Here is a 26,168-nt window from a genome sequence, read left to right as displayed (position 1 = left end):
AAAGTGCTGGGATTACAAGTGTGTGTCACCGCACCCAGTCATGTGGCTTTTTAAGGTTAGACCTATGCAAACCCCTGAGATGCCCACTGCCTGGTTATAACTGGCTATCATGGGCCAATCTCTTGTAGCACAGACCAAGGGTTTCCCAGGGTTCTGATAGGGCAGTATGTGACATCAGCATGGTCTCCTAGCTCCAGTCTGGCTGTCTGTGACCTCACGTCTATCTATGGGCTATAAGCATTTCTCATTATTCTCCTTTAATTCTGGTATCCTCGCAAACTAAATGAGGGAATCGCCCACAGCACAGACTATGAGAGCTCTGTCCAAAACCCATTGGTACAGGATCACCTCTGTTAACCTGGAATAGGTAGAAATTAACCTGGAATAGGTGCAAAATTCCTTTTCTAACCTCACGCTTTTAAAACAGTGGCTTCTAATCTGAGGACTCTGAAAACTACATCATTATGTCTTCCAAATAATTATACTAGAATTTTTCTAGTGTATGCAGAGACTTGTGATTAATAAAATATAGCTTATTTCCTCAATAATGCTTTAATCATTGAAACAAAGGAAATTTAAGAAATCATGAAATAATAATTTGCTAAAAAATTTTAAACCCTGGAAGAGACAGATTTCAAAGATAATCTCAGATACCTGTTACAAAGGAAATTATAGAACAATAAGAAAACACAGAAAAATATTATACTCCTAGGATAAGATAAGGATAATAAAACTTGGCCGGGTACAGTGGCTCATGTCTGTAATACCAACACTTTGGGAGGCTGAGGCAGGAGGACTGCTTGAGTCCAGGAGTTCAAGACCACCTGGACAATATAGTGAGGCCCCGTCTCTTAAAAAAATTTTTTTAAAGGGATAATAAACTCTAAAGGCATCCAAAGTTCACAGATTTGCAATTTAAGAAATTTAAAGTTCTATTTGGCAAAAAAAAAAAAAAAAAAAAAAAACAAAGCAGAAAATTGGAAGAAAGAAACTGAGGGAGGAGAGGACTTGTAACACATGACAAAGGGTTACTATTTATAATACACAGAAATCAATTTTTAAAAATATGAACAATCCAGTAAAAATGGGGCAGAGGATGTGAAGAGGCAATTCCTAAAACTGTAAGTGCAAACAGCCAATAACCATGCCAAGATGTCCATTGCTACCCAAGACGGACGCATAAGAACCAGAAGCTAAATCACATTTTTACCTCTTAAGCTGTCAAATACTTAAAAGGATTGCTAAAGTGTCCTTTTTAACAAGGGTGAGGTGAAACAGGCATCCCCATCCTGTCAGTAGGAGTATAAACCGGGCTCCAGTCCTGACCCTACCACACCGGCTCTCTTTTTCTTGCTAAGCCTCAGGGTTCCCACCTAGAAATCAGGTGGCCCCTTCTTCCTAGGGTTTTCCCAAGGACTGAATCAGGTAACACATTCAAAGAGCTTAGCACAAAGCTAGGCACATCGCAGCATTCAAAAAAATATAGTTATTTAGGGCAAGTGCAGTGGCTCACATCTTTAATTCTAGAAATTTGGGAGACTGAGGTGGGAGATCACTTGAGCCTAGGAATTAGAGACCAGTCTGGGCAACATAATGAAACTCCTTCTCTACCAAAAAAAAAAAAAAAAAAAAGCCAAGTGTGCACCTGTGGTCTCAGCTACTAGGGAGGATCACTTGAGCCCAGGAGGTTGAGGCTACAATGAGCCATGATTGCACCTCTGCACTTCAGCTGGGCAACAGAGCAAGACTTTCTCTCCAAAAAAAAAAAAAAAAAAAAAAAAAGAAAAAAATGTAGTTATTTCAATAATAATTTTTTATTTTTTATTTTTATTTTTGAATAGAGTTCAACTCTGTCACCAGGCTGGAGTGCAGTGGTGTGTTCTCAGCTCATTGCAACCTACACCTCCCAGGTTCAAGCTATTCTCCTGCCTCAGCCTCCCAAGCAGCTGGGACTACAGGTGCACACCACCAAGTCCAGCTAATTTTCGTATTTTTAGTAGAGACAGGGTTTCACCATGTTGGCCAGGATGGTCTCGATCTCTTGACCTTGTGATCCACCCGCCTCAGCCTCCCAAAGTGCTGGGATTACAGGCGTGAGCCACCATGCCCGGCTTTCAATAATAATTTTTGTGGAGACCAATGTGACAATACCTGTCAAAGAAATTAGAGTCTACACAATAGATCTCAAAGAGTGAAATGCAGAAAGAGTCCAAATGAATTTGGCTAAGACACCAACATCTTCAGAGATTCCAGCATAGTTAAAATTATACCTGCCTCAGTTTTTGTTTGGAGGTAGGTGTAATCTTTGGCAAACAGCCTAGTTACTTTCCTTCTTAAGTTTCCCATTGTCTCAAGAAGATAAAAATGCCCCTGTTGTCCACCCTGTGGGAACAGTGTCATAACCAATAATCCTGACAGGTTCTAAGGACTGCATAAGAACAAAAGTTACTACACTACACTGCCCTCTTCCACGCATGATACTTCTAGAAGTCATTTAGAAACCACGAAGTGAACAGATTTTAACATTCCTTTGCTTGCAGATGACAAAATTAGGCTAATGGTATCACTCTCTATCCAGCCTCTGTTATCACCAGCCTGAGACCCAGCTGAATACCGGCCAAAGCAAAACTTGTCTTGAATTATTAATAGTAAACACTTATCATGTATAGATGCAAATTAAGTTCTCCCTGGGGATCTAATTACCAAGAATTAACTTTTTAATCCCTTAATACTACAAAGATTGGTTAAAATACCAGCCCACTTGCATGTTTAATATTTCATCAATTGAATCCTATTTTTTTTCTTAACAGCTATTGCCACTGCAATTTTCCAGTTGATTCCTTATAACCAGAGGAGGATTTAGGAAAAAACTGCATGCCAATCATTTCTTGCCACCTTCACTCCTGCCTTTTCACCTTCCTAAACGGCCCTTCCCTCTTTCCTTCCAACCATTAAGAGTTAAATTAGACTTAACCTATCTGCCTCAGAGCCTGAGCAACCTCCCCCAAATCCTAAAGCCAGGTGACATGCTAACCCACTGTTCCCACAGCAGCCTGGGAGTGCACCTCGATGTCTTCTCTCACGACCTGGGGCCGTGTCTCTTTCACTTCTGCCCCAGGCACTTCCCATGCACTTTCATACAGGGACATGGACAAACTTCACTCTGCCCTTTTACGTTATTTTGCATGTGTACTTCTTTGTTTAGAAAACAAACATACACACTCATGCACCTACACACACACCTGGGACTTTGCAAGACATTTGGTCACATAAAGAAAACGGGCCCCCATGGCTTCCAATGACTTTCACTGTCACCATGTTCTAGACTGCTGCCATGAGCAAAAGGAAACAGCTCTCCTACACACTCTTCACTTGCCTACAGACTCCAACCCCACTTCACCATCGGAATGCAGAGGGAACTTCCTCATTGTTTGCACTGCCTCCTGTTTACTTAGGACTGAGTTAAAAGGACTAAAAAAAACCCTATTGAATACTATGGTGCTTAAAACAACCAGGGCTTTGAGAAATCTCTCAGATCATGTTTTAGTTAGACACGTCAGGCAACCCTAACATGCTCTGCAGCCAAAACTTGCATCACAACTTCTGTTTGGCTCCTTAGGCGCCCAATGGCTCTAAATAAATAGGAAGCTGGCTCTGTGTCCCAGCACGAAAATTCACATTCCAATCTCCAGAGGGGTGCTGGCCTGGAGCCCTGGTCTGCCTCACCAGAAGTGGGTTTTGAAAAGCCACCCCATCCACAGGGTGCAGAGTAATTATGTCAAATATAATGAAGATTAACTATTCTAAAATCCCATCTCTTCTGAACTAAAATTATATTTCACAAAACTGGACTGTCACCCCATGCTTGTTTTGAGAACTTTAGAAAGCACAAGTGACTAGGAGTCACCAAACAACCCCAGGGTAAGTTTTCATTTGCAAAAAGTTGCACTGGACTGAAACTTGTGTTGGTCATGTGAGGCTTCTGTGGAGGAGGAGTATGTCTCTGAGAATTCCTATTCTCGGTTGCTGTGATTCTGTAAACTCTTGTAACTTTAACTCAAAAACAGTAAATACAGCATCCTCTTTGGTCTTTTGTTCTATCTGCCCGAATTTATGGTTTTATATCCCAGCAGCAGAAATATATATTTGAAAGTACTTCTAAAATATTCCAACCTGGGGCAAAAGCGTGGATCACAGCTCCTCATTTTAAAAATGATTGTAAGCAAATTAAATCAGAGAAAACTTCTGGCATGGCACTTTTTAGTTTCCAGAATTACTGACGTAAAATGCACAGCGAATATAACTTTGATTCAGTGTAACATACGATTGAACTCAAGTTTAATTTGCCTAATATCAAAAGCACTGTGGTTTACTGTGGCTTATCTTTAAGGGGGCTACACTGAGAAAACAGAACAGCCTTCTATATGACGACAGACAAGAGAGTTTGGTGGTTGAGGCTGTGGAATCTGGAGCCTGGGGTGTGCAGACGGCTTCTTCCCTTATAAGCTCGGTGGCCCTGGGCAAGTTGTTTAACATCCAATGCTTCAGTTTCCTCATCTATAGAACATAAAGGGTATGTTCCTCATAGGGCCATTTGAGGACTTGATAAGTTAACGAGCACAGCATAAGTAGAGAAGTACCTGACAGGCAGTAACTTACCTAGTATAACTGTGAAAACCCTTACTTCACACTACCCTAGAGTTCTAGGAATAGAAAGGATTTTTTTTTTTTAAGAGACAGGGTCTTGCTGTGTTGCTAGGCTGGTCTCAAACTCATGGGCTCAAGTGATCCTCCTGCCTCGGCCTCCCAAACTGCTGGGATTACAGGTGTGAGCCATCACACCTGGTCGATAGAAAGGATTTTTTAATTCAACTGTCTATTGTCTAGAAGAAGAATGAATACCTAGGAAATTGGGGCCTAGAGAAGTTAATGTACCCCGAGACACATTTAGCTAGCTTGTGCTAGAACTGACACTAAAATCTTCCACACACCCTGCACTGTGCCCTTTATTAACACCAGGTCTCCTGGTGTTAATTATTATCCCTAGAAAGTAATAAATTTTCTAGTGAGGAAATAGAAACTAACAGGAAGGTTAAGTGAGGTCAAGCAGCCAATGACAGAAGTGAGGACACCAGACTCCGTTGACTATTGTTGAACTACTGGATATACTATCAAATGTCTTTTTTCTTCTTCCTGAGATAATTTGTTTTATCATTTGTACACGTGGGAGAAAACAACTGTGAGAAAAACAAACAGAAAAACCTTAGAGTTAACCAAAAGCTACTAGTCAAGAAAGAACCAGAAAATATTATTGGTTTATATCTGCAAAATATATCCCGGGAAGGTAATGAGGTAAGGTAGCAACAGAATTTTGCTTAACATCATCAAAAACACTGAATAAGAACTACTTGCATAAAGAATGATGCATAAAAATGTAAACACAGATGATGATGATCTCTGAGACAGTAACAACACAAACAGAGATTAGGACGTGTGATAAACAAATGCCTAACTTAACTAAACGGCTATTTACAACTGGAAATACAACGGTATTTTACAATCCTGGTTTTATATACTTGAAAATGTAAACATTTAAATGGGTATTTACAACAAGCACACCCCACCAGTGGGTGACAGTGACACGGGCACTGAGCGAATAAATCACAGGAGTTGCAGATATAGTCCTGTAACTAATTAAGGAAGACTTCCATGTTAGTAGTCTTTGGAAAAGAGGAAGGAGAACTTGGTGAATTAGAGCAGGGAGAAGGTACCAGGAATTTTGTGCCAGCACCTGTGACAAAGACTGCAACAAAAGGTTTTGGTATTTAAAAATGGCAGCAAGGCCGGGTGTGGCGGCTCATGCCTGTAATCCCAGCACTTTGGAAGGCTGAGGCGGGCAGATGACCTGAGGTCAGGAGTTCAAGACCGTCTGGCCAACATGGTGAAACCCCATCTCTATTAAAAATACAAAAATTAGCCAGGCCTGGTGGCGGGCACCTGTAATCCCAGCTACTCAGGAGGCTGAGGCAGGAGGATTGCTTGAACCTGGGAGGCACAGGTTGCTGTGAGCTGAGATCACGCCATTATACTCCAACCTGGGCGACAGAGTGAGACTCCATCTCAAAAAAATAAGTTGAAAATAAATGGCAGCAAAAGCCCCCTCAATGGCACTAGCAGTACAGAATCCTCTGTGTTTTTTGAAAACAGCTTAACTATGTAACTCATAGTTATTTCCAAACTCAGATAAAGTGGTTGGACTCACTGTATTAGACCCGGATCTCACTGGAGACCCAAATCAACAGCTGCTACACATGTTTCTCAGGGCTTTGGTTCCCTCTGAGGAATCTCAGCCTACACAAACACCAACCATCCTGCAAACTAAATGGGATGGTAAAAGAAGGAGAGGAAAATAATTTGTTACTAGACTGACTCTCTTGAGTAGGACCTACGGCTCATAGCATCCACGCAAGCTGAGCCCATGCTCACTCATCACTCCAGCCTCCTCTGCTAGCAGAACGGTGATTAGAACAGAACGTTGCATGTGAGCATCTGCAACAGGGCCAAAGTTCCATCCAGAACCATGAGAAAAGCCTCTTGCCACATCAGGATGGGAGGAGAGTCCTGACCTCCCATTTTCCACTCATCATCATCTTTCCTTTTTCATGTCTGTGATCTGTGCAAACTCCAAAGTACAAACTCTCCCCTTCTCAGTCCTTGAAGAAAGAGGCCTTGGCTCCAATAACAGCTCTGGTTCTTCTCTCTATAATCGTCTTTCTTAGTCTCCTTCACTGGCTTTTCTCCTCCACCCAATTTTTAAATATGTGTATGCTCCAAGGTTCCCTGCATACCATGCTTCTAGTCTTTGTGGATGTTCATTCATCAACTGCCTGTACACTGAGGATTCCCAAATATACAGCTGTGGTTTCATTCATTCATTCATTCATTCATTCATTTATATTGAGATGAGGTTTGTTGATATTGAGATGAGGTCTCATTACATTGCCCAGGCTGACCTCAAACAGCTTCTGGACTCAAGTCATCCTCCCACCTGAGCCTCCAGAGTAGCTGGGACTACAGGTGCATACCACTGTGCCTGGCCAGCTCTGGCTTCTAGCTAATAAACTTATTTCTAAGTAGCTTGTCAGCATCTCTTCAAGGTATCCCCAAGCTACCTAAAACTTGGCATTTGTTGGGCTGAACCCTCTTCTCGGCCTCCTCCACCCTCTCTTTCTCCTAGCTAATTGTACCACTATCCTTGGAGTCACTCAAACAACCTTAGAGATGTCTTCAGATCTCCTCTGTTGCTTTGCTTATCCTTGTTCTACTCTGTCTCTACCTGTTCTCATTTGGATTCCCCCAGGAGCAGAGTTTAAGATAGGGACTTAAGTTGCAAGTAGTTTATTCGGGAAGGAACCCCCAGATGCACCAGGGGATTACAGAAGTGAGACAGGGAAGGGAAGGAAACCAACGATAAGTGTATTACTGAGCAGGTTTCCAGGGTGGGCAACTGAGGCTCGATTCCTGTTGGGAATTTCAAGGACCTGGTTGAACACCCTCAGTGGGTGAGGAAGTTGGGTTATTTATCCTCTGGCTCCCATTCCTCACTGGCTGATGGCTGCTTCAGGGGTGGGAGGTATTAATTTTTCAGCATTTCCAGCTTTCTGTTGTGGGATGAAAGGAAATATGGGTGGGGCATCCATATTTATTTATCTGCTATAGTAATGTATTTACATTTACCCTGGTCCTGATTTCTCACTGAAATTTAACCGCCATATATGCTTTTAAAAAAATCTTTTAAAAAGTAGAGTTGGGGTCTCACTGTGTTGCCCTGGCTGGTCTCAAACTCCTGGGCTCAGGTGATCCTCTCTCTTTGGTCTCGCAAAGTGCTAGATTACAGGCATGAGCCACTCTGCCCAGCTATGCCATATATGCTTTCTGTAGACTTCTTCAAGGTGAAGTGAAGTAGAAAATGTTTACAATAATCTTCAAGTTTCACTGTGTCTACTCCTTTCTGCACACATAAGGATGGAAATTCCCTCCTGTCCTATTATCAATTGCAAGAATCCTACAGTTTCCTTCTACAAAAATGTTCAGAATTCCTATTCTCTTGCCGTGATTATATGAATATTTCGTTTTCCTCTATTGACGTCATCCATAAAAAGGCTTTTAGCTGCCATTCTTCATTCTTCCTTTTTGGTGGTTTTTTTTTTTTCATTAACAGTAGGTCAGACATTCTTCATTTTTTAATACATGAAAATTAAACATTCCTCAGTGGATCATCACTGCTCAGTTTCAGGATGATGAAGAAAAATGTTTCTGTTCCATCACATTTGGGTTGCATAATGTGGAGGTGCAACCCCACTATGACTCTCACTGTCATTCTATCTGAAAAACATCTTAAAATGGTATTATTGTCAACTCCAAGCTTAAACAAGATAATGTATCCTGGTTTTATATACTTGAAAATGTAAACATTTTCCAATTATCTGGAGATTTTTCTCTGATTCTTCTTTACTAAATTTAACTGGAGAGAACATGTCTCATTCATGAGCCTCTGTCCTCCTGATAACATTTTAAATGTAATGTAAATGCAATGTAAGGGAACAACGTAGCTATGATGTGGTCTCAGCTGTCAGAGAACAGGCACCATGTAAGATCTCTCTTTTTGATTTATTGTTGTCCTTGTTTATAAAGACAATATGATGATCACTATGGAAAATGTAAGTGGTACAGAAAACTATCATGAAGAGTTTCTTTTTAAAAATCATGAATCTTATTACATCAGTAATCACTGAAAATCCTGGTGTACATGCCAAATATATACTGTACATCTACAGTCTTAAATTAATGATGTATGTCATACTCTATGTGTTGCGCAGCCAACTACTTTCACCCAAAACATCTTTTCACATCTTTTTAAAAGTTGCTGTTTCTGTTCTTGTAGCCACTAATACTAAAGTTACCATTTAATCATATTTCATAAAGTATGTATACATTATCACAACTTAAAAGTAAGCTGATAGCACGATCATATGATCCCCGTGAAAGCAGGGCTCCTCTGTTTAAAATCTGTGTATTTTTCTCATTTACTTGAAGCTCAGGGACTGTTCTCTCTACCCCCACCCCAGCCTCCAAGCCCAGGTTGATCTTCCTTCCTCACAAAAAAGATTCTTACACAAACAACCTGTCCAACCAAAATCTTTTCCAGATAAACATATGTTTCCTGCTGAGAACTAAAAGAATCCTGCCCTTTAGTTTGGCTTATTCCATTTCCCTTTTGATTTTTTTTTTTCTCTCTTATCCACTGGTAGACTTCTAAAGTCCCTTTTAAGCTCTCAAGTTCTGGTTTCATGATTTTGGAAAAATCTTAAAGGATATTAGCCATGAGGAGTATGCTGCCGAGTCATTTCCTTCTCCAAGTGCGTGGTGGAGAGAAAGCTCTGCTGCCTTCTTCATGTTTCTGATTCAACATGATTTTTAAAACTGCTGTACTGTTGCTCACTGTAAACAGACTAATTTGAAATTCAACACCAAAGATTAACCACCTTTATCACAAAACCAAGGTGAGAGCTTTGAACCTCGGCCACCATTTTTTGATAGTTTTTTTTTTTTTTTTAAAGAGGTCGGGGGGTGAGGGGAGGGAACTTAGAGGACAGGCCAATAGGTGCAGCAAACCACCATGGTACACGTATACTTACATAACAAACCTGTACGATCTGCACACGTATTCCAACCCCCTTTTTTTTATTAAGAAGAAATAAAGGAAAAAAAAAAGAAAAAGGTAAAGGGGATCACGGTGGCTCACGCCTATTATCTCAGGACTTTGGGAGGCTGAAGTGGGAGGATCACTTGAGGCCAGGAGTACAAAACCAGTCTGGACAATATAGTGAGGGACCCTGGAAGTCATGTATTCTTTCTGTGCCTGGTGGCAGGCTTTTCTGGAAATGGAAAAGGCTGAGTCAAATAATCAGTGAAGTTCCTTCTAGCTCTTAAGAGTCCATGATCCCAGTGAAACTAGCGTTACTGCTGGGCACAGTGGCTCGTGCCTGTAATCCCAGCACTTAGAGAGGCCAAGGCAGGAGGACTGCTTGACGCCAGAAGTTTAAGACCAGCCTGGGCAACAAAGCAAGACCCTCTGTCTATTAAAAAAATAAAGTAAGAAACTAGCTTTCCAGAATGAGGGCAAAATAAAGATATTTCAGAAAACTGAGATTGTTCACTACCAAATACCTTCGCTAAATAAAGAATGTACTTGAACAGAATCTAATTGAAGAAGGAGGGAAATGTTCAAGGGAAGGTTTGAGCTATACAAGAAAGTGGTATGTTAAAAAATTATAAACATGTAAGTAAATAGAAACAAAGAAGGATGGAATAAGTAATAACATCTAGTTAATGGAGCTTCAAAAGAAAAATAAAAAGATATCAAAAATATCAAGGAACTGCACATAAGCCAGGAGGAAAGTGACTGGAGTTAAAAACATTCTAACATCCTTAGATTGCTCAGTAGGAGGGTAAAGTGGTAGCTAACTTTAGACTTCGTTACACAGACATGTTAAAATTCCAAGTATAATCACTTAAAAAAAAAAAAGAGAGAGAGATTCTATCTTCCAAACCAATAGAGGTGGGAAAAAATGGAATTGGTAGAGACAGTGGTAGAGGGAGAATCTCAATGAACTTCTAAAAATAGGAAATCTAACCACCTGTTGTTTATAAGGCACAAACCTAAGACATAGGTAGAAAAAGTAGAAAGTAAATGAATTAAAGAAGATGCAAAGTAGGGCAAATACTAGCCAAAAGACATGCAATGCAGCCACATTAACGTCCGATAAAATACACTGTAAAAGAAAGAATTGCTAGAAATAAAAAGAAGTGATTGTATAATAAAAGGTTTTACCAGGAAAATATAACAGTATATTTGTATATATTCAGTAGCAGAGCTTTAAAGTAAACCAACAAACAGCATTTACTCATTACTGCAGAGCTATACTGTTGCAGAGCTGAGTGGTGTCCTAAGATTACATTCCCTTCTCTAAGCATGCATTCTAGAACACTCTAAAAAGAAAAAAAAATCCAAATGGCAACATTAGCAGCAGCGAATCCATATGGGTCTGCAGCAACTCGATTCTTGCTTCCTTGGAGGAAAGAATTTGGCCAGAGAGGATAAGGTAGAATGAGACCAAGGCAAGTTTTAGAGCAGGAGTTAAAGTATATTAAAAAGTTTGAGAACAGGAATGAAAGGAAGCAAAGTACACGTGGAAGAGGGCCAAGTGGGCAATTTGAGAGATCCGAGGACCCCGTCCGACGCTTGACTTGGGATTTTTACACAATGGCATGGTGCTGAGGTTTGTGTCTCTCCTCCCTTGGTTTTTCCTTGGGGTGGGCTGTCCGCATGTGCAGTGGCCTGCCAGCACTTGGGAGGGGCCGCATGTACAGTGTGTTTACTGAAGCTGTGCACATGTTCATTTGAGGCATTTTTCCCTTACCAATTGAGTGTTCCCAGAGGAAGGTCATACACCAGCTAAACTCCACCATTTTGTCTCTTAGCATGCAAGTTTGAGCCCACTCATCCAACGCCTGAGATCCTATGAGGAAGCTGCTGATTGGCCGGGTGCCGCGGCTCACGCCTGTAATCCCAGCATTTTGGGAGGCCGAGGCGGGCGGATCGCGAGGTCAGGAGATCCAGACCATCCTGGCCAACATGGCGAAACCCCATCTCTACTAAAAATATAAAAAATTAGCCGGGCGTGGTGGCATGCGCCTGTAGTCCCAGCTACTCGGGAGGCTGAGGCAGGAGAATCGCTTGAACCCGGGAGGCAGCGGTTGCAGTGAGCTGAGATCACGACACCGCATTCTAGCCTGGGCAACAGAGCAAGACTCCATCTCAAAAAAAAAAAAGGAAGCTGCTGATTAAGAGCTTAAGGTGTTTTCTATCTACTGGGAGTCTGCTTTCCCTGGTGCAAGCTGTGACCAACTAGTATGTTAGAGAGACAGTTTAACAACCACCTGACCATCACCTGATGATTGCCTGACATTTCTGTGGGGGAGGGGGGCCTCTCCTGCCCCGCTCATATCTGCCTAACTACTCTAACAGCAAGGTCAGATATAGTCCCTATTCTTTTATTCCACTGGCTGTTCAAAATCATACCATGGCTGGCATCTGCTTTTCTATTGACTGAGATATGCTTCATTTGTCTTGGGTAAATACCTAAGATAAGAACTGCTGGGTAACAAGGTAGTGGTCTGTTTAGTTCTGTAAGAAACTGCCAGACCATTTTTCAAAGCAGTTGTACCATTTTGAACTCCCACTAAAAATATGAAAAGTTCTAGTGCTCCACAGTCTCACCAACATTTAGTGTTGTTGGTCTTTTTCATTTTAGCCTTTCTAGTGGTATCTCATTGTGGTCTTAATTTGCATATCCCTAAAGCCTAAAATTGCTGAGCATGTTTCTATGTGTGTATTGCCCATTCATATTTCTTTTGAGAAAATGTCTGTTCAAATCTTTTGCTCATTTTTTTAAAATTGGGCTATTTGTCTTTTCATTGAATCATGACTTTAGGGGGACACAGTCACTGTTTTTCCTATTAAGAAAAGCAACATATGCCTCTACTCTTGGTTCCATGGAATTTACCTGATAACTCTTTGCCCAAGACTATGTATGTGTAGACTGAAGGTAAAGAAGGTTTCAGAAAGGTTAGGGATCATGTTTACTTTTTCTGCATACATATTGGAAGACAGCGGGGTAGAGAGAATAAAACCTACAAAATCCCATCTATATAGTATTATTCTGGCCAGCAGATAGACAAAAATCACACTTCTGCCAAGTTTTTATACCGTCTCTAGCTGAATAAGAGAAACTAGTTAAATTTTAATAAGACAATTCAAATTACATTGTTTCTGCTTCCTCTCTATTTACAATTCCTAGTACCTATGGGTTTTTATTTTATTTTCCCGGCATCTTTAGAATGAGTCTTGTTAGTTTCATTGTCAAGTTCTTTATTAATTGAAACAGATTTGATTTTAGTAACTGCCACTGTAACTAGCCAACTATGACACAGTCCACAAGACACACATTCTAGGATTCCCTGAGGCCCTGAAAACAATGGGTGTGACTATTCTCCATTATTTCAAAGTAATGTACTCAGTTATTGTAAAGGCTGATTTTTAAAAGAAATTCCTCAAATCTTTCTTTGATCACAAAGACAAAAAAACAGTGGACAAGCACATGCTCTCTAACTGTAAAGCATTTATAAATGTTTCACCATCTGTCTTTGAGAAACAGAAGGTTGCCTCAGTTCTATAGGTTTCTATTTAAGCTGTTACCCAAAACTTACAAATTGGTTCCATAACATGAACATAGTAATCCTGATGAAAATGGTATAAAAATCTGTGCCCTTTCTGGTCTTCCAGTCTACTTTTTCTGTTTCATATTTGTATTGAAGAAGAGGGTAGGAGCCAGTTTCACTTGATTTGCAAGGAATGAAACCTTTCATGCTTCCTTCTATTCTCCAGACCAACAGAAACTCATGGAAAATGCTAGGAGTCCCTAAAACAATTCAGAGGTAATTCCCTCTTGCTTTAATTTTGTTTCCTTTAAGAACTTATTTTTAACCTTTGGCCTTGACTGTGGAACACAGGATAATGATGGAATGTCAACTATGACATGCAGAATTCTTTAAACCATCTAAGCAAAAAAAGAAAAAACTATAGTTACACATATCTTGCTCCACCTCTCCTCCAAAAAAAGGTATTTTAAAGAGACAGAGTAAAAGCTAGCTACAGGGGAAAAAAAATGTTTTTAACTTTCATAGGCAATGATTGAATTTCAGAATCAAACCAGTGGGGAATACTTTCCGTGATTGATAGACACAGAAATTTTTCCTTTTCCCAAAACAAGAGCTCCCACTAAAGCATTTTTGGTGTTTAAGGGCCAGGTTAAAGCTTTACTCAGACTTCGAAGTAAAGTGGATCAATTATCAAAAAAATCTATTTTGATAAGGTCCTACAACAAACCACTCCAGGCTCAAATAAGACAGTAAGAAAGTTTAAGCTATTCTCAGCATCTGGTAGAGACTGGTTATATGGTGAGGACTTAAAGAGGAAAGCTCTTCACTTTATAAACCAAAAATAAAATTTTAAGCTCCCCCTACTGACTGAATGGACCCCTTCTCAACCAAAGGGATTAAAAAAAAAACCTGAAAAACTAGTGAAAGCCATGACGCAAAGAGGGAGTCAGACATGCCTCATTATATCCTCTCCCTTTTGGAGTTTAGACTCAACTGACCAGCATTAACACTGAAATAGAGACCTAAAACCGACAGAATAGACCCTTATTGTTGCAAAGGCTAGAGTGCAGAGCACCTATAATCCCAGCACTTTCGGAGAGTGAGGCAGGTAGACTGCTTGATCCCAGGAGTTTGAGACCAGCCTGGGTAACATGGTGAAACCCTGTCTCTACAAAAATACCAACTCAACCTGACTCTGGTATAGCATCATGTGAGATACATATATATATATATATATATATATATATATATATATATGTGTGTGTGTGTGTGTGTGTATATGTGTGTGTGTGTGTGTGTGTATCTATCTATCTATCTATCTATCTATATTTGTGGAGATGAGGTTTCACCAAGTTGCCCAGGTTGGTCTCAAATTCCTGGTCTTAAATGATCCACTTGCCTCAGTCTCCCAAAGTGCTAGGATTATAGGTGTGAGCCACCACACTCAGCTAGCATCACATGACAGACAAAGGTAACAGCTGGGTGAAGTGGCTCATGCCTGTAATTGCAGCACTCCAGGAGGCTGAGGCAGGTGGATCACTTGAGCCCAGGAGTTTGAGACCGGCCTGGGTAACATGATGAAACCCTGTCTCTACAAAAATACAAAAATTAGCTGGGCATGGTGGTGCATGCCTGTAGTCCCAGCTACTTGGGCAGCTGAGGCAGAAGGATTACTTAAGCCCAGAAGGTTGAAGCTGCAATGAGCCATCGTCATGCCACTGCACTCCAGCCTGGGAGACAGAGTGAGACCCTGTCTCAAAAACAAACAAAACAACCAAAGAAGAAAATCAAAATATTTTATCCCAAAATATGTTTCTCTGCCATATTTTGAAATGACCCTGCAAAGCATCTTTTTGTGGAGGAAAATTTGCATCCGTAAAGAATCTCTTTAACATAACTAGATCTTTCCTCTTCCAGGTCCTCCCAATCCTAAAGAGATTAACTGTTGAGTCTAGCACTTTTCCTAGGTCTATACAGGAAACATTTGCCATCTATTGTCTCTAAGGGCTGACACCTATGAGACTTCATCTACATAATAAGAATCTCAGCCTCCACAACCCCTTAGCTTAACCCAGACACTCCTTTCTATTGATTCTAAGTCCTTAGATAATAACTAATTTACCCTTTCAACCAACTGCCAATAAGCAGATCTTTGAATCCGCCTGTAACCTATAAGCACCCTCCCCCATACAACTCCCCACCCCTTGCTTCAAGTTGTCCTGCCTTTCCAGACCAAACCAATGTATACCTCACATGTACTGATTGATGTCTTATGTCCCTCTGAAATGTACAAAATCAAGCTGTAACCCAACCACCCTGGGCACATGTTCTCAGGATCTCTTGAGACTGTGCCTTGGGCTGTGGTCACTCATATTTGGCTCAGAATAAACCTCTTCAAATATTTTAGAGTTTGACTCTTTGTCGACAACTGCCTTCAAAGAGTGCACGTATTTCCCCATTACAAACAGTTTCTAATCCACTTTGGTAAATTGCATTCCTGAAGCAGTAAATTATGAGAGATGAAAAAGTTGAATTTTCTCAGACGAAACTTTCCACATTTTCTTGTAGTTGTATGAGAAAATTCCTCTGTGAATACAAGGACAAGGCACTTTATACTATAATTGTAGGTGAAAATTTTTTGAACAGAAACCATTTTAAAATAAGCTATAGCCTTCTAATGTAAAGCTGTATAAATTACAGAAAACTCTCTCCTTCCAGTATTTGTGGCAAACTCTAAACAAAACAGAAATCTTCATGTAAGACCTCCTGGACTTTCCTCAGGCAAAATTACCATCCAAGACTAAAGAGAAATTACCCTAGATCAAAGCATTATTAAGAAGTAAGACTTGTGATGAAAACATTCCTACTGAATTTTGTCCATACTTGTGAAAGAGCTAAGAGTCTTACTTCAGCAATGACAAGCTCAGTGTGAACTGAAAACTTTATTCTGGATCATGTTTCTGGTGTCTGTGTTTGGGATTAATAACTAAGAAAATAATTCTGACATTAAAAAAATTGTTTTCATTGAAGGTGATGGCAAACACATTGCACAACAGGGAAGGTGACAGCTTGGCAGTGTGTGTAGGCCATGGGTAGAAGGAACAAGCAGCGACATGTAAATGTTCCTCTACATGAAGAAGCCAAATGAAAGTGTTCCAGGTTGCACCTTGGACTGCTTCCCACAGACCTGGAAGTCAAATGTGGCTGGAGATCTCCAGAAAGAAGATAACATGGTTATTGTATTAGTCTGTTCTCACACTGCTATAAAGACATACCTGAGACTGGGTAATTTATAAAGAAAAGAAGTTTAATTGACTCACAGTTACACATGGCTGGAAAGGCCTCAAGAAACTTACAATCATGGCAGAAGGGGAAGCAGGCATGTCTCACATGGCAGCAGGTGAGACAGAGAGTGTGTGGGAGAAGTGAAGGGGGAGGAGCCCCTTATAAAACCAACAGATCTCATGAGAACTCACTCAATATCACAAGAACAGCATGGAGGAAACCACCCCCCATGATCTAATCACCTCCCATCAGGTCTCTAGTCAACACTTGGGGATTAGAATTCAAGATGAGGTTTAGGTGGGGACACAAAGCCTAACCACATCATTCCAGCCCTGGCCCTTCCCAAATCTCATATCTTTTCACATTTCAAAACCAATCATGGCTTCCCAACAGTCCACCAAAGTCTTAACTCATTTCAGCATTAACTCAAAAGTCCACAGTCCAAAGTCTCATCTGAGACAAGGCAAGTCCCTTCTGCCTATAAGCCTGTAAAATCAAAATCAAGTTAGTTCCTTCCAAGATACAATGGTGGTACAGGCATTGGATAAGAACACCCATTCCAAATGGGATAAATTGGCCAAAACAAAGGGGCTACAGGTTGATGCAAGTCAAAAATCCAGTGGGGCAGTTATTAAATCCGAAAGCTCCAAAATGATCTCCTTTGACTCCATGTCTAACATCTAGGTCATGTGGATACAAGGGGTGGGCTCCCATAGCCTTGGGCAGCTCTACCACTGTGGCTCTGCAGGGTATATCCCCCTCCTGGCTGCTTTCATAGGCTGGTGTTGAGTGCTTGTGGCTTTTTCAGGTGCCCAGTGCAAGCAGATGGATTTACCATCTGCTGGGGTCTGGAGGATGGTGGCCCTCTTCTCACAGCTGAACTAAGCAGTGCCACGGTGGGGTCTCTGTGTGGGGGCTCCAACCCCTCACTTTCCCTTTGCACTGCCCTAGCAGAGGTTCTCTATGAGGGCTTCGCCCCTGCAGCAGACTTCGGACTGGACATCCAGGTATTTCCATACATCCTCTGAAATCTCAGCTGAGGTTCCCAAACCTCAATTCTTGACTTTTGTATACCTGCAGGCCCAACACCACATGGAAGCCACCAAGGATTGGGGCTTGCACCCTCTGAAGCAAACAGCCTGAGCTGACTTTTTAAAAATTTGCCCATTTTAGCCATGACTGGAGTGGCTGGGAAGCAGGGTACTAAGTCCTAGGCTGCACAGAGCAGCAGGGTCCTGGGCCCAGTCCATGAAACTACTTTTCCCTTCTAGGCCTCGGGGCCTGTAATGGGAGGGGCTGCTGCAAAATTCCTTCACATGCCCTAGGAACATTTTCCCCATTGTCTTGGTGATTAACATTTGGCTCCTTGTTACTCATGCAAATTTCTGCAGCCAGCTTTAATTTCTCCCCAGAAAATGGGTTTTTCTTTTCTACTGCATTGTCAGACTGCAAATTTTCCAAACTTCTATACTCTGCTTCCCTTTTAAATAAGTTCCAATTTCAGATCATCTCTCTCAAGTTCAAAGTTCCACAGATCTCTAGGGTGTGGGCAAAATGCTGTCAGTCTCTTTGCTAAAGCATAGCAAGAGTCATCTTTACTCCAATTCCCAAGAAGTTCCTCATCTCCATCTGAAACTACTTCTCCCGGGACTCCATTGTCCATGTCGCTATCAGCATTTTGGTCAAAGCCATTCAATAAGTCTCTAGGAAGTTCCAAACTTTTCCACATCTTCCTATATTCTTCTGAGCCCTCCAAACTGTTCCAACCTCTGCCTGTTATCCAGCTCCAAAGTTGCTTCCATATTTTTGGGTATCTTTATAGCAGTACCCCACTCTATCAGTACCAATTTACTATATTAGTCCATTCTCACACTGCTATAAAGACATACTGAAATTGGGTAATTTATAAAGAAAAGAGGTTTAATTGACTCATAGTTCCACATGGCTAGGGAGGCCTCAGGAAACTTACAATCATGGCATAAGGGGAAGCAGATATGTCTTACATGACAGCAGGTGAGAAAGAGAGTATGTGGGAGAAGTGAAGGGGGAAGAGCCCCTTATAAAACCATCAGTTCTCGTGAGAATTCCCTCACTATCACAAGAACAGCAAAGAGCAAACTGCTCCCATGATCCAATCACCTCCCACCAGGTCTCTCCCTCAACACCTGGGGATTATGATTCAAGATGAGATTTGGGTGGGGACACAAAACCTATCCATATCAGTTATTATATTTAAAAATTCATGACCTTCATTAATAAGGTGAATGGATCTGGGGTCGAGGACAACAGACTTTTACATTGCTGAATGTGCCACACATCCCCAACTGTATTATAGCCCCACCTATCATTTAAGGCCCTCCCAATCCTGAACCAGCACTCCCTTCTAGGTGTCAACCATCACTCCCCTACACAAACAAACCTATGTTCCTGTCAAACTGATGCCCTCACCATTCATAGCCCATCTCCTGCCAGGATTCCACTCATGTCACTCCTCCCACTTGGAATGGCTTCTCACTTTTCTAAAGCCAAACCTCATAAAAGTGCTTCCTCATCCAAAGGTATCTGCAGACCACTCCAGCTAATGGCATGCTCTTTCTTACTCAGTCACTGCATCATTCTATTGCCCTTCTGTGCACGGTACTCTAGGTAACTGTCACGATCTGGCACAATCATTCAACTATCTGTGTATTTTTGCCTTTTACCCTCAAGTAGACCAAAAATTTGTAGGAGATCAGAGCTAGATTTTACAGTTTTGGATCCTCCAGGGTCTGTCGTAATGAGTGTCCAATACCCATCTTATTAGTGTATCCCTGCAGATTATTGATGTGCCACTGAAAATTATAAAATGCAAGTTAAAGATCTCTTGTCCCCGTTTCTTAGTCTCTAGGATACTGTGGTTCAGTGGGACTGCCTGCTTTTCAAAGGCCATCTCAGTGTAGCAACTGTGGTGTAAGAGTGATGCTGTGAAAGGGCCTTGCCTCGGAATCACCTGTGAATTTTAACTTAGGCTCCAACACATCTTCACACGTAAATTTGGGCAACTTCATTCATTCATTCAATCAAACATTTGTAGCATAGCAAATTTATACCGGACATTCTTAAGAAATACGGATATTTGAACGACAGGATGAAAGAAAATAAAAATAAAATACAGATATAAGCATGAATGAGATCAAGTATGTGGGGGTGTGTGCACACACATAATGTATAAACCAGGCCCTCAATACGATTAGCCTACTGCAATGTTTCTGCTTCTTTTAAAAAAAATGGGGATGCCTAGACTCTATCCCACAGTAAGTAAGAATATCTGGGGTGGGAAACAAGAATCTACACTTTTAAATCCTGAAAACCAGTGGTCTAGGAGGAAGGACACACAACTAGACAGTTAAAATACAAAAGCAATTGCTGCTTTATCTCCAGTATGCATGTCCCGGGTGCTGTGGGGCAGAGGGACCCCCGATGGTGCCCGGGGAATCTGGAGCACATACAGAGACAGTGATGCCTGAATTGAACCTAAAGCCTAAGCAGCAGAGTACTAGAGGGAGGATGAGGGGAACGGGGTATATACTAGAAAGTACTAGAGGGAGAATGAGGGGAACAGGATATATTCTAGAAAGGTGCTTTGCAGCAATCTGCACCCTGCTATGCTCCTACTTAAAAAGCATTTAATTGGCCAGGCACTGTGGCTCACGCCTATAATCCCAGCACTTTGTAAGGCCATGGCAGGAGGGGAGGATCGCTTGAGGCCAGGAGTTTGAGGCCAGCCTGGGCAACATAGAGAGACCCTGTCTCTACAGAAAAACAAAACATTTAGCTGGGCATGGTAGTACATGCCTATAGCCCCAGCTACTCATGAGGCTGAGGTGGGAAGATCACTTGAGCCCAGGAGTTCGAGGTTGCAGTGATCCATTGTTGCGCCACTGTACTCCAGCCTGGGTGACAGAGTGAGACCCTGTCTCAAAAAAACAAAAAACAAAAACATTGAATGGCTGCCTTCAGGCCTTAGGGCAAAGTCCTCAAAACTATACACCTGCATCTGGCACTACCCACTATCAAGACCTTATCACTCATCCATCCCTGTCTAGCCTGGGGTCCACACCTGCCCGAATCTCTTTCTTCCTCTCCTCTCCTAACTCTCCCATCCACCTCACACTAAAATGACTTACTTTGGAGATGCCTTACTGGAGAAGCCTCCCTAATCCCTTCAAGTCAAGGCTTGATGCCCTCCTTACAGCTCCCCTAGCACCAAGACCAAAGCTCTTACCATACAGCACCACCTATGCCTGCTTAGACTGAGGACCAGGGGGTTAGGGGATATCACCAGTGCCTAGCATACAAGTAGCAGTGAAAGAATGAATGGGTAGATTGGCGTTTCCATAAATTAGTAAGAAGTAGAAAAGAGCTTGCCACATTCAGGTACCTACAAGTAGTACACTACTGCTAGAACTACAATGAAATGAAGGTCTGGTAGGAGATGAGATTTAAAAAGCAGGTCAATACCAGCCTAGGAAGGGAAGGAGGAGTATAGGCCTTCAGAGATCATAGCAAGGCACTGAAAAGTTTTCCTACGGGGCTGCAATATTATCAGATTTCATAAATTCTCTCAAGATAAGGCCAAGAGAGAGCCTAAGTCACAAGGCTGACTTGTGATGATTATGCAAGAGTATGCACATAAGAACAATTTGTACATTATAAAAGTTATGTATACATGTAGGAATATTTTCTGCAACTCCTAGCTATTAAGTCCATTCAATCTTATAGTGTTTAGTTTTCACATCCCTATCAATATTGCCTGAAACTGGTTGTATATATTGATGACAAAAGGTGACAAAAGTGCAGAGAGCTCAGGAAATACAGTCACTTATAAGGGAACCATGGGGGACAAAAAGCATCCTGGGAACTCCACTCCTCTTTCACAACAAACCAATTATACACCTGGGGTCACTGATAAAGGCACTACTAGATAATGGCTACTATAAACTAACATTAGCAATGGCAACCTGTGTTGAGGCTCTGTTTTCAGTTCAATGGTCTGTGTATTTATCTGATAGCAATAATTCACACCAGAGATTTACATAAATCAAACTAATTTCAAATCTTTAGCCTATCTAGGGCCAGAGTGGGTGGGGAGCTTCAGGTCCCTTACCCAAGTTCCTAAGCAAGTTACCCACTCCTCCAGCCCATGGCAGTGGCACTGGGGGAAATGTGGTTGATAGAGAGATATTGCAACTGACGCTTAGCCTCTTTAAGGAACTCTAAGCAAACTTCTACAGGACTCCTGAAACATTTCTGGAAGTGAGTTTCTTAGAAGGGCTGGAGATCTGCAGATAGATCAAATGAATTGTGCTTACTCAGTCTGTTCCCAAGGCTAACTGTAGTGGTCATGCGATCTTTTGGGAAAATAAAACACTGCTGTATGTGCCCAGAGATCTTCACAAGCAACCAAACAAACAAAACACAGAGAGAGTCCTTTAGCTAGGCACAGGCTGCCTGCTGATTCACACTGCACTTGAGCTGTGGAATGAAGTTAGGATGAGTCTGCCGGGGAGACAGACTGAAGCTGAGACCCTCTGGCAGCAAATTCCCTCCCTGAGCCTATGCGTCTCCCCGCAGGTGAGGGTGACTCACATAGTGGTATTGTTCTTGTTTATACTGATGCCCACATAAATGAGGTACAGTTTCTGTCTGTGGGACAGGCTCCAACAACACTTTCATCATTCTAAGGGAGGAAAAAGTAGGAGTAGCATGTGCCAAGCTCCCAGCATCCCCCACACAACCAATGCTCAGAGTGGCCAGGCCCAGAGTGGCTCTGGGCTTCTGAAAGGAGAAGAGCAGACACAGACACGTGTAGTCACACACATACACACACACACACATGTACAGAGGCACACATGACCCATTTAGTACCAAGGGCAGAAGGATAAAAATCCACCTTGGAATAACCATGGTCCAAGCTCCAACCAACCAGTCTGGTTGAAAGAGGCTGCAGGTGCTGGCCCACTCACCATGGAATGCCCATGAGCAGGGCCAGTGCCACTGAGTCCCACAGAAGCTGAGTATTTTGTGCAGTGAGGGTGACTCTATCACTGGGCTGTCAGTCACAGGCCTTCAACTGGCATCCCTGGCAAAACAGGGCAAATTGTGGTAGCCAAACCTCAACACATAAGGAGTAAGGCAGATACCACCCTTCAACTCTTCCCTTATGCTACACATCCAAGTACACAATGTATACATAATACATAGACAGAAATATTTAGTGTACATGTGGGTTCAAAGTACTTGTGGATTTGTCTAATTTTAGCTCTTTTGCTTTGTTTATAACAAGTTCTCTATGTCCCAGGTTTTTAAAATGACAACTTAACCCTCTAGGATAGTGCATCTGTGTAGCCCAGAACGCCCCACCAGGTCTCAAACACTAACAGTCAGGGACCCTGGGCAGAGTTCTAAAGGAGGAGCTTAATTAAAAGTCTGTTTTCTAGATTATATTGCATTGATTCTCAACTGGAGGTGATCTGGCTCCCCAGTGGACATTTTGCAATGTCTGGAGACATTTTTGTTGTCACAACTAGAGAATGTGGGTGCCACTTATGTCATCTAGAGGGTAGAAGCCAGGGATGCTGCTAAACATCTTACAACACACACAACAGCTTCTACAACAAGAATTATCTGGCCCAAAATACCAAGCATGCTGGGGTTGAGAAACCCTTCAGTATTTGGATTCTGTAGGAGATTTCATTTGGGAAAGAAAGAATTTTGTTGCTTAAAAATAAATGAAAACTTCTGCTCTAGGACACCTGCCTGGACCCAAACTATTCAACAAAGTGATACTCTTTTGTGTTGTGCTTCAAAGTCCCTAAAATAGCATAGATTTTCACATCAGACATTTGCTTTTAAATTCCTATAATAGGTCTTTGGGAGAACAACTAGCTGCCCTAAAGCGCTAAGACTCTGTCTTTATTTCTATTAAACACAGGGAGGGAATCAAGGGCCCTGTCACCACCTAGTAGGACATAACGGCAGGCAAGCCTCCTACTGAGCCAGTGTAGGATCTAAATAACTTCAACCCAAGAAGGAAATCAGATGGAGGCAGAGTGTTTCTCTTGATAGGAAGCCACGGGTGTTGGCTTCAGAGAGATCAACTCGCCATCAGTCAGGCAAAGAGCCAGAAGTTAAATATATTGCTTCTTTTAGGAAGGAAAGTGAACAATGGCCTCTTCATTTGAAACCACAATGGGAATTTAGGAAGGGGCAGAGTATAATTCCCAGGATGGAAAATGGCCCAGGCTTCAGAATTAACATCCTTACTCTCATGGGACAGACTCCAAGAGGCTTTTCAATCATTGCTGATGAACTATCTATTTACTAATTCCAAGGCAAAACCCAGGGTCCAACTGGCACTTTTTGATGCTGAAAGGTCAGGGAAATAAAAACTGCTGGCCAATCTATCACAAAGGCCTCCTGCTACTCTGAGGTTCTCTGAGCCATTTCTCAGCAAAAGAAACCAGCACCTACCCCATGCTTAGGCTAACCTTTCCAGGTATAAAGACAGAGCCACACGATACATCTCTCTAAGTCCACTTTATCTTCCATCCCATCCTTCATCCAGAGGTTGTCAGGCCTTCTTCCTGGAGATTCCAAAGATCCTCTGTGCATTAATCATTACACATCATGCTAAAATTTATTTTGATGATCACCTTCCTCTCCAGACAGTGAGTTTATTGAAAATAGGAATTCTGTCACATTCACCTCCTTATCACCAGGACACAGGCTAGAGCCTGGCCCATGAGGGACTTAATACTGAATGAATGAGCTCGACCTGTCAGATGCAAAACATGCTTCAGAGTATAATCTAATATAGTTTTGGTAAAACTCTACATGACAAGTACACTTACATCGTACGTGCAGTTTGCAGTGTGTGAATGTAAGCGCAGAACTCACTTTAGTAAACACAGCCACAGAACAGGATAGACCTGTGCAGATGTTAGATATTTCTCCAGGAACTATTCCATATGTAAAACAATTGCAGGGTGGAGAAATTCAATAAACAGCTGGCCTTTGAGATGGCAAAAGACACACTCTCCCTTTTCAAGTTTAATCAGTAGGTCAGATGACCTGGCCTCTACCCTTTCAGCAGAGAAATAACCCGTGTGTGGCTTCCTCATCAGTCCTTGAAAACATCCACAAAAACCCTCATACACAAATGTACTGCAAACACAAACACGCTTTCAACCTAGACGTTTTCCTTTAGACTGTTAAGCCTTGTCAGATAGAGATTCAATCACACTACAGGCTCTTCTTTCTTTCTTTTTTTAAAGGAAACAGTCTATTAGGACCATTCCCAAGCTGTGTGTCTAAGACTTCAAAGACAGAAGGAGGACTCCTTAAAAGGAACCATAAATCTACAATGCACCAAGCACTGTCTCCGAATGAAAAATAAGCCTAACATATGCACAAGTGCTGATATACTTTCATAAATTAAAAATATGCCCAATTAAAGGCTTCACTAATTTACCAAATTTTTGTCATTAAGTATATGATTAGTCAAAAGAGACACAAAGTACAACACTTAGGTGAGGCTCTGGGAAATTTAGCAGTGGTCTTCTTAATCAAAAGGGTTAGAAACCACCAAGCCAGACCATTTGAAGAGCAGCCTCTGCTGTGCTGCACTGACAGCCCTAGAAATCAGGTGCTTTCAGTTAAAGCCCTAGAAATCAGGTGCTTTCAGTTAGACCAATAATGAGAGCTCAAAAAAGACTGCCAAAAAGAGGGAAAGTAATGACGGTTCTATGTGGTAAAGCAATTGGGTCCAGACAACAGGAAGGAAGCCCTTTCAAAGACGTCTATCCTTAAGGAGCAGTCTCGCCTCTGGAAATAATGATTAATAAAGGGACTTTAAAATCCCATTCTATACTGGACCCCAACCCCTCCTCTTCAAGTATGAAGGATACTGAAAAAGGGATGGAGAGAGAAGACAGAATTTCAGGGCTCCTATGTACAGCCCTTATAAATATCATATCAATCTAGGTCCCCTCTAATTTTTAAGTGTTAAAACAATGTTGGGTGGCAATTTTCCTGTTGTCCCAGAATTTCACCTGAGGACAAAGGCACAAAGTACCCCACAATTTAAGTTCTGAGAGCCTCCTCCCATAAGGGCTTCCTGGAGACAGGACCGCTAAGCCCTTCCACTACTCTGGACTACTTCCTCAAAGTCAGAATGAGTCTGAGAAAGGAAAGGGGTGTTGGCCTTAGAGGGCATGCAGTGTTTCAGGTGGCAGACTATTCTCTCCCCAACAGAAAGCTAAGGCAGGAGACTCCAACGGGTGTTGCCACAATGTGAGTTTACTTACTATCACTCTTGGGGGAGGGGGAAAGGGACAGGAGAGAGAAGCAGGGGGGGAGAGGAAAGAGAGAGGAGGGAGAGCTGGGAAGAGGTTAGGGGGTGTTGTATCTCAGGACAAGGCCTCATCATCTTCTTCACGCCCAGCAGCTGAGCCAAGCTGGGAGCTATATGCCAAGGAGATCTAAACTGAGTTTGAGACCAAAGTTTTCAACACAAACAAAATCCAATATTAAATACTAACAAGAGATTGTTTTAAAAC

General features: G+C 41.9%; 1 protein-coding gene across 2 annotated transcripts in view; it reads right to left on the bottom strand.

Moving 5' to 3' along the window:
* PRKCH (protein kinase C eta) overlaps positions 1-26,168 on the bottom strand; it is a 228,918-nt gene that overhangs the window by 108,200 nt on the left and 94,550 nt on the right. The window lies entirely within an intron of this gene.

Source organism: Pan paniscus, chromosome 15 (assembly GCF_029289425.2).
Source record: "Pan paniscus chromosome 15, NHGRI_mPanPan1-v2.0_pri, whole genome shotgun sequence".
In the NCBI taxonomy this organism is placed as follows: Eukaryota; Metazoa; Chordata; class Mammalia; order Primates; family Hominidae; genus Pan; species Pan paniscus.
The sequence above is the reverse complement of the archived record's forward strand: the minus strand, read 5'-3'. Positions and strand labels throughout refer to the sequence as shown.